Here is a 14,757-nt window from a genome sequence, read left to right on the forward strand (position 1 = left end):
TACACACAAATTGCCCCAAATGCAGTAAAACGGCTTGAAGAAAAGAGTGTTCCCATGATAAAAATTCCTGGACTTATCCATTAACAAGTCACTGTATGTACTATACGGAGTAATTTGATTACTAATTCATGTAGCTCTATACAATGTAAAAGCTATTTTAAAAATGCATCTGGATTGCCTTTTGGGGTACCTTAAATTCAGGTTAATTTTGCACATTTTTTCTGAATTATTGATTATATTGAAATTTAAATAAAGTGGAAAAAATTATCCTACTGCAAGCCAAAAACCTATTCTGGAAGAAAGAAGACTTGCTGCAGCTTCAAAATGCCAAAATTTTCTTACCATATCACAAAGAAACTGAAATCTGTTGTGGGAAAAATCTTGAAGATAAGGAAACGAATCAAAATAGCCAAACCATAAAAAGATAATAAAAATGACAATAGAAGAGATAAATATGTTTATGAGAATTAGAACACTTTCAAAAGGGAGGAAAAAAGGATGAAGGAAAGTAAGAAGAAAGAAATTGTAAATTGAACAGAGTATACCAGATGGTTAACAGCAGCTCTGTTTCGATAAATGAATTGATTTTTTTAAGTATCATGTTTTCTTTTATTTTGTTAGGTTATAAAAGGCAATAATTTTATTCGACATTGTTAAAAAAACAGCTTTTTGAAAAAATTGTGATTCTAATAACATATACAAAGAACCAAAAAGAATGTAAAATAAATGAAAAGATGAGTTGCAAACAGATATTTTGAAAGAAAAAAATTATAAATCGTTAGATTATTTTGAGATCCTGACTAGTCTAGACCAACACTAAAGGTTGCATTAATTGTTAAACCATTTTCAATGAAACAGGCACAACTTACATAAGACGAATGCTTGGACTGAATGACCGCACTAGGAATTCTTCAAAGTCATGGGAACTATACAGAGTACAAGGAGCCTGTCCTTACTTCTATAATGTGCAAATCAAACGAAACATACTGGATCAGTGTCTTGAAGAACAAGGACATTTCAGTATTACCTTTGGCATGCTAAAGGATATTTATAATTGTTAAATTTTAAGCGAAAGTTTTAATCTTCAGAGTCATCATGAAAAGCAAGGTCTTTAAATAATAGAAATTTTATGGGAATCATATCATTATTGATTTTAACCATTATTTCACAAGGACTTGGAAAAATGTGAAAGTGAAAAACCAAATGTTATGTATTTATCTGAACACTTTACAAAAATAAAAAATGAAATAATGGGTGAACATGTGCAAAATGAAGTGGTAAACCAAACACTATGTACCACTCCATTAATGTAGATTCTACACTGGATGTGGACAGCTCTGATCAGTTGGTATAATGATGCACAACAGTTACAAAGAAAATTCTTATGAGTAGTTTTACAATTTTTTTGTTCCAAATGCAAATCATCTATTTGTTAGTTTCTTCAACCAATGAAATACGTTCAAATGTGTTCTGAGCAATCGTAACCTGCCATTAGAAAACATTTTCCATTAGTTGTGGTTGTGAGAAATGAGGACTAAGAGCTGTGTGTTAAAAACATGAATATGTAACACGTACTGCTCCTTTCCTTCATTTCATCAGATTAAAAACTGCCGCCACTCAGGACCAGAAGTTATTAATTACTTTGTTATTTTGCAACAGTTTTAAAAAAAGACTATTTTTCAGAGCAGTTTTAGGTTCACAGCAAAACTGAGCGACAGATACAGAGATTTCCCATGTGCCCCTGACTCTACATGTGCATGGCCTCCCCCATTATCAACATCCCCCACCAGAGTGTCGCATTTGTCACAACTGATGATCCTACACTGACACATTGTCATCACCCAGAGTCCGTAGATTACATAGAGTTCACTCTTGGTATTGTACCCTCTATGAGTTTGGTCAAATTTATAACATGTATCCACCATTATAATACTATACAGAATAGTTTCACTGTCTTAAGAATCTCTGTGCTTTGCCTATTCATTCCTCCTTCCTCCCAACCTCTAGCAACCACTAATCTTCTACTGTCTTTATGCTTTTTCTTTTGCCACATTGTGAGGAATCATACAGTATGTGGCCTTTTCAGATTTGCTTCTTTCACTAAGTAAGTGCATTTAAAGTTCCTCCTTGTCTTTTGATGCTTTGATAGGTTATTTCTCTTTATAACCAAACAATTTTCCATTATAAATAAACTGGATGTACCACAGTTTACTTATCCAAATTTTCTTTCTTTCTTTCTTTCTTTTTTTGGTCGCTTGCTGGTACAGGGATCCAGACCTGTGACCTTGGGGTTATAAGGCTGCACTCTGACCAACTGAGCTAATCGGCCAGCCCTATTCATCCAAATTTTGAGTAAAGCTACTGTAAATATCTGTGTTCAGGTTTTTGTGTGGACATAAGTTTCCAGCTCCTTTGGGTAAATATCAAGGAATGTGTTAGCTAGATCATATGGTAAGAGTATTGTTTAGTTTTGTAAGAAACTGCCAAACTAACCTCCACGATATACCATTTTGATGAAACATTTTACATTTCCACCAGCAATGAATGAGAGTTCCTGTTGCTCCAAATCTTTGCTAGCATTTGGTGTTGGCAGCTCTAGATTTTGGCCATTCTAATAGGTGTGTAGCGGTATTTCCTTGTTGTTTTAATTTGCATTGCCCTAATGACATATGACATGAAGCATCTTTTCAATATTTATTGGCCATATGTATATGAGGTGCCTATTAAGGTCTTTGGCCCATTTTTTAATCACATTGTTCGTATTTTTATTCTTGAGTTTTAAGAGTTCTTTGTATGAACAGTCCCTTATATATGTCTTTTGCAAATAATTTATCCCATTTTGTTGCTTGTCTTCTCATTCTTTTCACAGTGTCTTTAGCAGAGAAGACATTTTTAATTTTCTGGTTTTTTTTTTTACATTTAATCTTTTTTAAAAAATTAACATTTATTTGTACATATTTGTGGGGTACAGTGTATTGTTTCTAAACATATATATGCTATGTATTGATTCACTTAGGGTAGATAGCATAGCTTTGTACCCATTAATCTACCACTTCCCCTCTTCCCATACCCACTCCTCTCCTGGCCTCTGGTAACCATTACTCTACCCTCTAAGACGTTTCTTTTTTAATGAAGTCCCATTTATCAATTCTTTCTTTCTTTCATAATGTGTGCCTTTCATGTTATATCTAAACAGTCATCATCAAATCCAAAGTCATCTAGATTTTTTCCAATGTTATCTTCTAGGAGTGTTTATACTTCATGTTCTACATTTAGGTCTATAATCCATTTTGAGTTAATTTTCGTGAAGAGTGTAAGGTCTGTGTCTGCATTTATTTATTTATTTAATTTTGCATGTGAACACCCAGCTATTCCATTACATTGCTTTTGCTCTTTGTCAAAGATCAGTTGACTATATTTTTGTGGGTCTATTTCTGCACTCTCTATTCTGTTCCATAGATGTATTTGTCTATGCTTTTGCCAATACCACACTCCTTACTGCTTTATAGTAAATCTTGAAATTGGGTGTTGTCATTCCTCACACTTTGTTCCTCTCCTTCAATATCATGTTGGCTATTCTGGATCTTTTGCCTCTCCATATGAACTTTAGAAACAATTTGTTAATATCAACAAAATAACTTGCTGGGATTTTGATTAGGATTGTGTTGAATCTATAAATCAAGTTGGGAAGAACAAACACCCTGACAAAATTGTCTTCCTATCCATGAACATGGATTATCTCTCCATTTATTTAGTTCTTTGATTTCTTTCATCAGAGCTTTGTAGTTTTTCTCATATAAATCTTGTAAATATTTTGTTACATTTTGACCTAAGTATTTCATTTTGAGGGGTACTAAATATAAATGGTATTGTGTTTTTAATTTTAAATTCCAGTTGCTCATTGCTCATATATAGGAAAATGACTTTTGTATATTAACTTTGTATCCTGCAAACTTGCTATAATCAGTTATTAGTTCTGGGAGTTTTTTTCTGTCAATTCTTTAAGATTTTGTATATAGACAATCATGCATAGGACATCCAGTATGATGTTGAAGAGGAGTGGTGAGAGGGTACAAGCTTGCCTTATTCCTGACCTTAGTGGGACCTAGTTTTACACCATTAAGTATGATGTTAGCTGTAGCCTTTTTGTAGATTTTTTAAAAATCAAATTGAGGAACTTCTCATCTGTTCCTAGTTTTCTGAGATGTAATAAATTTTTAATGTGCCTTAGCTTTTAAATTTAACTCTAGAGATGTTTCTTTGATGGCCCATTCAAATCCAGAATGGCAATATATTACCCTTAAACTCCTCCCAGGTGAAAAACTTGAAATTAACACTAGGAAAATTGAAAACCAGGAAACAGTTTAGTTTTCTTTTTAGTAAAACAAAGAGAATGAGAAAACTTAATATAGTCTTATAAGTATTAGTCTGCATAAAGCATGGGATAACTATGTAAAAAGCATTCACATTCTATAATTGTACATACTGACTTAACTTATTTTTTATCCTTTTCCTGATTATTAATGAATAGAAAAGAAAACTTAGAAAATAGTGAAAAGAAGAAAATTTTCAAAATCATTCAGAACTCAACTACCCAGAGATAACTAAGTTTAACACTTGGGTGTATTTCCTTTGAGTTTTAAAAAAATACATGTAATTTGTGAATATATTACTAATATATTAAATTTTATACATAGTTACTTTTATAACATAGTTTTATATTTTGGATCTTTACAGTTAAAATGAAAACAAAACTTTTTCCAAATAGCTTCTAGAGTATCATTATTAGTGAGGATTTAACATTCTATGATATGTTTATTTTAAATTTTATTTAAAAATTAATTCGAAAATTAAAAAATTTATTTATCATTGTGTTTTAATTTGTTCTATTATGTATAATGCTATGGTAAACATCTCAAGACACACACACTAACTTATTTAACCTTACATTTGATTATTTTCTTAGGATAGATTACTAGAAGTGGAATTACTGGACCAAGAAATGAATAGTTAGGGTTATGCATGCTGCCAAAGTCAATGGATCTCAAAATGGTTGAATAATTTACAATTTGATTATTGTACATTTCCTATACCACACAGAACAGTTCCTAAGGTAAAGGGATAAAATTAAAATTTAGGAGAGAGTGAAAATATGTAACATAATGGCAACACCCTGGAATGTAGGAGTCAGCCAAGAAAACGTGATTGAAGATTTCAAGAAGTCCTTTTGGCTTCAGCCAGAGTAAAGTTTCCCACATGTCCTATGATAGGTTGCTCTATTCTCAGGAGGACGCCCAGCCCCTCATCTGTCTTCACCTGCTCATAAATGGAAGCACTGGCTTTGCTCTACAGATTCTCTGGAGTGTGGCCCTTTGCATAACAGCAGCTATTTGAGTGACAATCAGGTATCGCTTCCTCAAAAACTTGAAAGCTTTAAATTATGAATTTTAGATGTATTTTAAACAGCAAGCTCGAGAAGAAATAAAGGAAACAAAAGACCATCCTTCTTTTTACCACCACAATTACAAATCAACTCTTCCTCTCTTTCTAGCAACTTTCTGCAGCATATTAATCCTTAGGGGTTTAGAATAATGGTTTAGTTTGATTAATGAACAGGATTCGTTTGGAAAAACATCAAGGTTTAAGGCATTATTTATTGCTAGATATGTTTTGTTTTGTAAATGGAACTGCAAGTGAACTTCTTGTTCCTTATACCTGGGATGCTGGTAAATCATTAATCATGGCTGTCTTCCCTACAGCTATGAGTTCCCAGCAAGTGCTAGCGTTCCAGGTCTGCATAGCCCAAACACCCATCTCACAGATAATGAGAACATCTTTCTCAGCTCACACTGATTACAAAACTCAACATATTTTCATTTAGCTATTCTCTTGGGAATTTTTTTTCCCAACTGTTTAGTACAATCTTCTTTATTGCTAGCCACTAGGTGTCCTTCTTAGCTTAATGAAAGGCAGAAAAAGGAGTTAGAAGATAAGGAATTTTTCACATAAAGAACAGCCTCTAAGCATGTATGAATGGGCTCAATTTAGACCATATCCCTTCCTGTGATTTAGAGTAAAGCCTGGAAGACTCAGGTTGCTGCATCTACAGCTGCTTCCTGCTTCTTCTTGATTGTTTATTTCTCAGATGAAGAAATCAATAAACTCAAATGGGATAAATATTACTGCATGAATCACTCAATTCAGAACATCCTCCTGAGGATTTCACATTAAATGATAGCTCTTTGTCCTATAAAATAAAGTTAATCAAACTGTCTTGCTTCTCAACAAATGTCTAATTTGTTCCCGGAATGTGTCTTGCACAGAAGTAAAAATGGTTTGCCAGTTCCCAAACTCATGGCATTCAGCAAAGTTCTCCAGTAAACTTCTCCTTAAATACATATTTTTCCTTAAGAAATCTTTTTACCCATTACTTTAGGAAATTTTTTCCTTTTCTATTCTTCCTAGGCCCAGCATTGTTGCCTCTTCACATTTAAAAAGGTATTATTTATCATATCAATAGAGACCACACATAGAAAATCTACTGGCTCTTTACCAGTTTTGTTGCGAGGTTAATCTCACTCCAGTTAGAATGGTTGTTATCAAAAAATCAAAAAATAACAAATGCCAGCAAGGGTGTGAAGAAAGGGGAACTCTTACACACTATTGGTGGGAATGTAAATTAAAATAGCCACTATGAAAAACAGTATGAAGTTTCCTCAAAAATTTAAAAATAGAACTAACATATGATCCAGCAATCTTACTACTAGGTATATATCCAAAGGAAATGAAATCAGTATGTCAAAGAGATAATGAAGTAATGCCCTCTTTCTAAGAGCAGGACAGACGCCACTAAAGATAGCCCCTCTACTGTGTAAAAGTTAGGTGGGAAAGGGGGGGTGGGACGGGAGGAGCTCTGCTGACTGCAAAATTATCCCATGTACTGTTGGCTTGCTTACATTGGCTAATACCTCTTGGCGCAGTGAACTGGCGACTGAGTTGCCCGCGCTTGCAGCTTTAAAAACTGAGAACAAAGACGGTTTGGGGCCGCAACTTTAAATTGGCTGGTGCAGTCCAGCTGCTGGAAATAAAAATCTTTTTCTCTTTTTCCGTATCGGTCTCCAAGGGTGTTTTTTCTCCTGAGGTCTATAACAATACATGCACACTCACATTTATTGCAACATTATTCCCAATAGCCAAGATATGAATCAACCTGTGTCCATAAAGAGAAAAATGGATGAAGAAAATGTGGTATACTTATACAATGGAATACTATTCAGCCATAAAAAGGGTGAAATCCTATCCTTTGCAGCAACAGGGATGAGCTTGGAGAACATTATGTTAAGTGAAATGAGCCGGGCACAGAAAGTCAAATACCACATTATCTCACTTATATGTGGAATCTAAAAAAGTTGATCTCATAGAAATAGACAGTAGAATAGTGGTTACTAGGGTCTGGGAAGGACAGGAGGGATGGGGGCTGGGGAGAGGTTGGTCAATGGGTACAAAGTTACAGTTAGATAAGAGAAATAAGTTGTAGTGTTCCATTGCACAGTAGGGTGACTATAGTAAATAATATATTGTATATTTCAAAATAGCTAGAAGAGAGAACTTTGAATGTTCTAACCACAAAGATGATAAATATCTGAGGTGATGAAAATGATAATTTTCCTAATTTGATTATTACACATTGTATGCATGTATTGAAACATTACACTGTAACCCCATAAATATATACAATTATGTGTCAGTTAAAAAAAATTTTTTTTAAATAATTGGGTACATGTATTTGTCTTCATACCATGTGGGTCTAGATCATTTTCTCTATATCTGCTTATTATTTTACTTCTTCCCATTTATATAATGATTTATGATATGTACTAAGAAAGTTGTCCACTTTACAAGTGATCCCAGAATTTCCCTTTCAGTCAGCAGCCTGTCAGCCTCCCCTGTCCTCATGCCAGAGGCTAGGTACACCAGGAAGACAGGCTCATTTTGACGTTCAGCATTGGAAAGATGTATTTTCTCCATGAAAATTGCATTGCACTTCCAACCAAAAAGAGTTTTTGTATTATCTGAACAGGCTCGTTCATGTAGCCATTCTTGTTCACTATTACAAAAATGGAAACTTGTCTATAACTTCCTGCATTTCATTGAGATTCTGAAAAGCTTAAAGAAACATTAATTATTTGAGATGTGAAATAATAACAAAAATGTAGCTTTTTATATAAAAACAACTATGAATATTTTCTAGGCTTGAACAATAAAAACAGTGTTAAATTCTAGGAATCATAATTCATAACAGTTTTTTATTATATAATATAATATGTTTATTATAGAAAATGTAGAAAATTCAGAACAGTACAGAGAAAATAAAAATTACATTTAATATTATAGCCAAAGTTTACAACTTTAAATATTGTTGGATTATCTTCCATTAAATTTGTAGTATTTATTATTATTATTTTTTAAATTGTGATCATACTTTGTGTACCATCTTGCAGATTCGTTGTAGAGTCAACATCTTTTCATATGAAATATTCTAAAACATGACTGAATAGTTATGTAATAATCCATCATGTGTTTGAACTATGTTTGTACTTAACACTCTCCTACTGATATTTTCAAAGGATAAATAGGAAATATGTAATTCTGGAAAAATATTTTACATAATTATGTGGGACGGGAGTAAAGCGATATATTAGTATTTGGCGTGTGTTCTGTCTAATTCCTAATAAAGTGATTTTGTCATTGCGTGAACATCACAGAGTCTACTTACACGAACCTAGGTGGTATAGCTTACTATATACCTAGGCGATGATAAACCAGAAATGTGCTCTGACTGAGGGCAGCTAAATTCCTAAAGTCTTGGGAGGTCTAGAATGGGGCAGCAGTTATGTTCCCATATCCTGGAACTGTAACCACAAGACTGTTTTTAACCTAAAACGTGAATTTTGTGGATGCCTCAGGGCTATACATTAACTTACAAATGCTGAAGATGTACCTTGTGACCTTACTCATAAATTTGTACATAGGATGCAACCAAGAAATGATCGTTAACTTATAATACCATATAACCAATGAAAAACCTAATGTACTGTTTAAGGGGCTGTTTCCTCTCTTCCCCTTTGTTCTCCCTTTCTCAGTAATTATAAAAATCTGAAACCTAGCCTGCAAATCAAAGCACATTCCAAGGCAACTTGTCTGTGTCTTCTGGGCTGCAGTGTCACATATTGGCTCAAATAAACTCTGACACTTTATCAGTGCCTCAGGTTCTTTTTCCAGGTTGACGGCAATATGGTATAGCCTATGGCTCCTAAGCTACAAGCCCATATAGCATGTTACTGTACTAAATACTATAGGCAATTGTAACAGTGGTATTTGTGTATTTAAACATATCTAAACACAGAAAAGGTATAGTAAAAACACAGCAGGTTTTTTTATGCCAGCATCACCACAAATATGTGAGTAATACTCACATTATGATGTTAGGATGGCTACGAAGTCACCAGGTGACATAAATTTTTTAGCTCCATTATAATCTTATGGGACAACTCTCATATATATGGTCCATCATTGACCAAAAGGGTGGAACTGTTAAGCAATGCTTTAAACATTGATTTTGTTGATTCTGTCTGTTGTTATTTTGTTTTGTTTTTGTCTTTTTAAAAGGAAGAGGATCTGCCTTTTAAAGATTGTCTGACACATTTGTACCTACTTTAGATGAAGGTCTCAGTCACCTTTATACAAGTGTCTTCCTTTAGGAAATTCACTTGAGTGGTATACCTTTGGAAATGTAAGTACAGTCAATTTTTGTTATTTGTGGTAGTTATGTCCTCTAAACTTGCTGCCAACACTGAAGCAGTGAATGCTGATCCACTGCTTCTAGGAGAAATACAGGATTAGGTTCCCAAGTCTGTGGTCACAATATTTTTTGTCTAGCGATCAATGCATACCTTTCTCTTATCTGTGTTTCTGTTTAAAGACAACTTATTTGATATATATTGTTGATTTATTAACATTGAACTCCCAGCCAATGGAGCTATAATCCATGCCTGAATAAAGCTTATCTAACCCATATTTTCTTCATAAGGCACATCAAACCCCTTGGTTCTTAGGAACACTAGACAGCATTTTAGCATTATGCTTGGTGGACATTTTAAATGAGAAATTGCCCAAAAAGGCACAAAAATGAGAAAAATATGGCACTAAGACTGCAAAAAGTACACTTGCTTACAGTATAAGAACTGAAACAAGAAGGCAGAGTATTGCCTTGTTCAATCCCAGCTGGAAACATGTGACTCAAATTTATGCTGCTCTCTGTATGTCCGTGAATGACTGAGAATGATCCAGGAGTACTGATTAGGGGGCTACAAATAAATTTTATCAAGTAGGCAAGTTCACAAATATGAAATCTAGGAGTGACATGGCTCTTCTATATCAGAAAAAAATGTTCCCTCCAACGTTGAGGAAAGAGTGCAATAAAATTTTCTGTGGTTTTACCAAGTCTGCCCTTCCTAATACTCCTTAAGATGCAGATCAAGTATTTAGAAAAATTTTACATTTTTGCAAATTTCTTTGATCCAGAGAAGTTCCTGTGTACAAAAGAATGGAGTAGTCCATTCTTTCCTTGTTGTGGTCCAACATTATTAAACTTTATCTTATTGATGACAAATGATTCCAATTGAGCTTGTCTGGCAGGAAATTTGGGAAGGGCTCTTGAAGGGGAACTCACCATAGTGTTTTTTGGACTGGTAATCTGTGCTCAGTATAGAAATCCAAGGCTGGCAAGGAAGAGGAGTTGATCTGGAAGAGCGTAGTTGAGACTAATACCTGATCTAGCCAACCTGGTATTGGAGCATTCTTTGGAAATGATGACCATGTGAATATAAATGATAGAACCATAGCCATGGCACCCAGGATTAGGGCACCCCCCCCCCCCCCGCAAGGAAGAGGAGTTGATCTGGAAGAGCGTAGTTGAGACTAATACCTGATCTAGCCAACCTGGTATTGGAGCATTCTTTGGAAATGATGACCATGTGAATATAAATGATAGAACCATAGCCATGGCACCCAGGATTAGGGCCCCCCCCCCCCCCCGAGTATAGCATTTAAGAAATGGGATTGTTCTCCCAAAATAAGCTATTATAATCTTGGCAGACATATTAAAAGCAGGAAAACTCAACGAATTCTCCTGGTTTCCTTCTTGAATCACTATCCAAGATTTCCTGCCTCTGCCCAGCCAGTAATTTTGGATTGCTCCTGAGGCTTAGTGCTGTCAACACCCTTGGTAATTGTTACAGATTTCTTATCTTTTTTGGCAGATGGGAGTTGTTCATTTTGCAGCAGAATCCATCACCTTTGCCAGGTTTCCATTCTATTTTACCTCCCCTTTCTCTGCTCAAACTTTAATTGCTCGAGTGCCTTGAACATAGTCTTGGGTCCACTTTTTAATGATCTCTTTGATCTCAATGATTTAGATCTGTGACTAAATTAAAATGGAATCTGTAGGGCCTGATCTCTTCTCTGAGCTCCCATCTCCGTAGAAAACTGCTTCCTGTGCATTTCATCTTGAATAATGAAGGCCCAGGTAAGCCAAAACTATCCAGAACAAAACATTATTTCTACATTCTCCACCCACACTTGTTTCTCTCCCTATCTTTTCTCTTAGCAAAAGGCATCACTATTCTTCCAACTGCTGAAAACCAAAAAAACTAGGAGTCATTCTCAATTCCTTCTTTTCTTTCATCCGTTGTATCCAAACCATCAGCAAGTTCTGTTAGCCTCTGAAATATGCCCCAGAGTATCCACTTCTCTCCATCTCTGCTGCTGCTATCTGAATCCTAGTCACCACCATTTCCTGCCAGGAGGATCCCGATTGCCTCCCACTGGCCCTTCTGCTTTCACTCTCTCTCACCTCCTTCTACCAAGCATGCAAAAATGATTTTTAAAAATATGGGCCATATCATAACTCTGCTCAAAAACTTCTAACGGCTCAAATACATCACTCAAATATCACTTTCTCAGTGGGGCATTTTCTCACCGCCTTTCCTGATGATGCCCGCCCCTTTAGCTACCCTCTATCACACTACCACTTTAATCTCTTTATCATACTAATTTCCATATGTATAGTTTTATTGATTCTCTTGTGCGTTTGTGTACTGTCTGTTCCCCCACTAGAACATAAATATAGGGTGCTTGACTTTCTTGTTCAGTGAAGTACCACAGTGAGTGAGCATAATGCTTGGAAGGTAGCTTTTCAGTAGACAATTGTTAAATGAATGAAAGAAAAGCTTTTAAGAAAGCCTAATATGGGGCCGGCCCGGTGGCTCACTCTGGAGAGTGCGGTGCTGATGGCACCAAGGCCCCGGGTTCGGATCCCATATAGGGATGGCTGGCTCGCTCACTGGCTGAGCGTGGTGCTGACAACACCAAGTCAAGGGTTAAGATCCCCTTACCGGTCATCTTTTTGAAAAAAAAAAAAAAAAAAGCCTAATATGTTAAATTAAAAAAAAAAAAAAGAGCTCAAAGCAAAGCTGCTCTAAATGGGAAGAGCTGAAGGTGTGAATGAGTGCTTGTGATGGTGGACAGACCTCCACCTGGCACTCTTTTACAGCTTCACCCTCTTTTCCCCACTTGACCCTCTCTTCCAGGCTCAAACTGAGACTTCTTGGAGAAGCTAGAAAACCAGGGGCAGTGCCAGGAGGGGAGAAGCCAGCGCGCTTGAGCTGCCTTGGTCAGTAATCTTTAAAATAGTTTTAAAACATCACTGAAATAAATCAGCAAAAATAGTAGCACTTACCTCCAGTGTCTATTCATAGCTACATACGTTTCTTGCGAAATGTCTTTCTCCCATGTTTATAGCAACCTTAAATAGTAACAAGCAAAAAAAACAAAACTCCCTTTATTGCAGTCAAAATATCTTTGTGGGAACTTTTGTGATAGGGATTTGAATATTGCTTGGGGCAGTTATCAGCGAGGCCACTAGCAAACCAACCCTCAAACTAGCTAGCAAACAGTCCAAAAGCTGGTAGTCAGTAACACTGGGAAAATAAATTATAAGCATGTACTGTCTTCTGGCATCAAGTTATTATTTTATCATTGAAATTGTAAACAATTCACTTCCAAAGAAGTTATGTTGTTTAGAAAATGGCATGTAAATAAATTTCTTATTCTGAACATTAAGAAAAGGATGAATAATTTTAAGAAAAAAACTTAATTTCTCCCATTATCCAAATACAAATAACAAGCAAATATTTTTTAAAATATTGATTCATAGGGCTACCTTTCTTAAAGTGTGTCTTACCTTACCTTGAATAAATGCATTCTGAAAGGAATGTCATTTAACAAAACCCACTGCACTCCTCCAAGCCATAATGACACTTGAATCCTGGACAGATGGCTAGGCCTTCTTACAAGTCCCAAAGCTCTGTTCAATTCTTGCTTGCCTTAATAAAAGAATAATTGCTTTTGATGGTAGACTTCCTGGTTGCTCTTGAGAAGCTGATATTTAAGATAAGAAATTATTAGTGATTTTCAAGGTATTTTGCATTTTTTAATTTACATAGAAACCTCATTAAAAATTATATTTAAATATTTTCAAATGGTGTTTTTACTTAAGTACTGTAACTTCAAGAAGAGAATGATAGGTTTTGGAAAACACAGGCACAATGCAAATACTGATTTGCTGACAGTTCAGAGTAGGAACATAGAAGGCACAGGGAAGAGGCAAACCCTTGGTATTGGTCAGGACTTTTCAGCACAAGCTACAGAAAACCTATTTCAAACTGTCTTAATCCTTAAAGGGGTATTTATTGGCTCAGAACTGAAACACCCAGGGGTAGAGGTGGCTTCAAACATAGCTGGAATTGAGGTCACAAGGGATGTCACCTGGTTGAGTTTCTCTCTATCCCTTAGTTTTTCCTGCACTGTGGTGACTTTATTCTCAGCTCCACTTTGCAGAGCCTGGACAGCATCCAGGCTCACACTGTTTTTACCACTAGCTATGCAAGTGGAAAATAGCTCGTGCCTCACCGTCACCTGTCCTAGCAAAAGTGTCAGTGGCTCTCCCTGAACTAATCAGTGCAGCCTACGGAATATCAGAGATCAGAGAGGACTGCTAAGAGCTAGGAGAACCCAGCCATTCGTAAGTCAAAGTTACAGGGCAAGGACTCAACCCCAGGGAAGAAGAATGAGATCCAGCTTCTGTACCTGGGAGCTGCACATGGGAGCAAGACTGTGTGAATCTGGGCAAGTTTCTTCTCTCTGAGCCTCGTTTTTTCGTGAGTAAAAATACCCAGATCACAGTGTTGTAAAGATTAAATAAGATAACATAAATAAAGCACCTAATAGAAGAGTAGACTCAATAAATTTTAAAGATGAATTAATTCTTATTCTATTTTCTTTCTGGCCTTTTTGAGTCATCATTTCATAAGAAGCAATAACCACTATAACCACCAGATGGCAATCGTGTGATGGAAGGTAATGAACTCGCTTTATGGCCAGTGGAAAATTAAGAATTGGCTGAAACTGACAATTGGCAGTTGGAGAAAAGCGTGGGGGGACTGAGTCCAACTCCTGCTGCACTGAAAAGAGGCTGTGTGACCTTGATCAAGGTCTGAATTGATCTGTGGCCTGGATTTTTTTAAGCAAAACTTGGAAGGTAATTCTCTATTTGGTTTAAAAAAAAATTCTTTTTTATTCTATAAAAAGAAAATCTTATATTTTAGAGTAATAACTGTGACTATAATCTCAGAAGCC

Source organism: Galeopterus variegatus, unplaced genomic scaffold (assembly GCF_000696425.1).
Source record: "Galeopterus variegatus unplaced genomic scaffold, G_variegatus-3.0.2 Scaffold3870, whole genome shotgun sequence".
Taxonomy (NCBI): domain Eukaryota; kingdom Metazoa; phylum Chordata; class Mammalia; order Dermoptera; family Cynocephalidae; genus Galeopterus; species Galeopterus variegatus.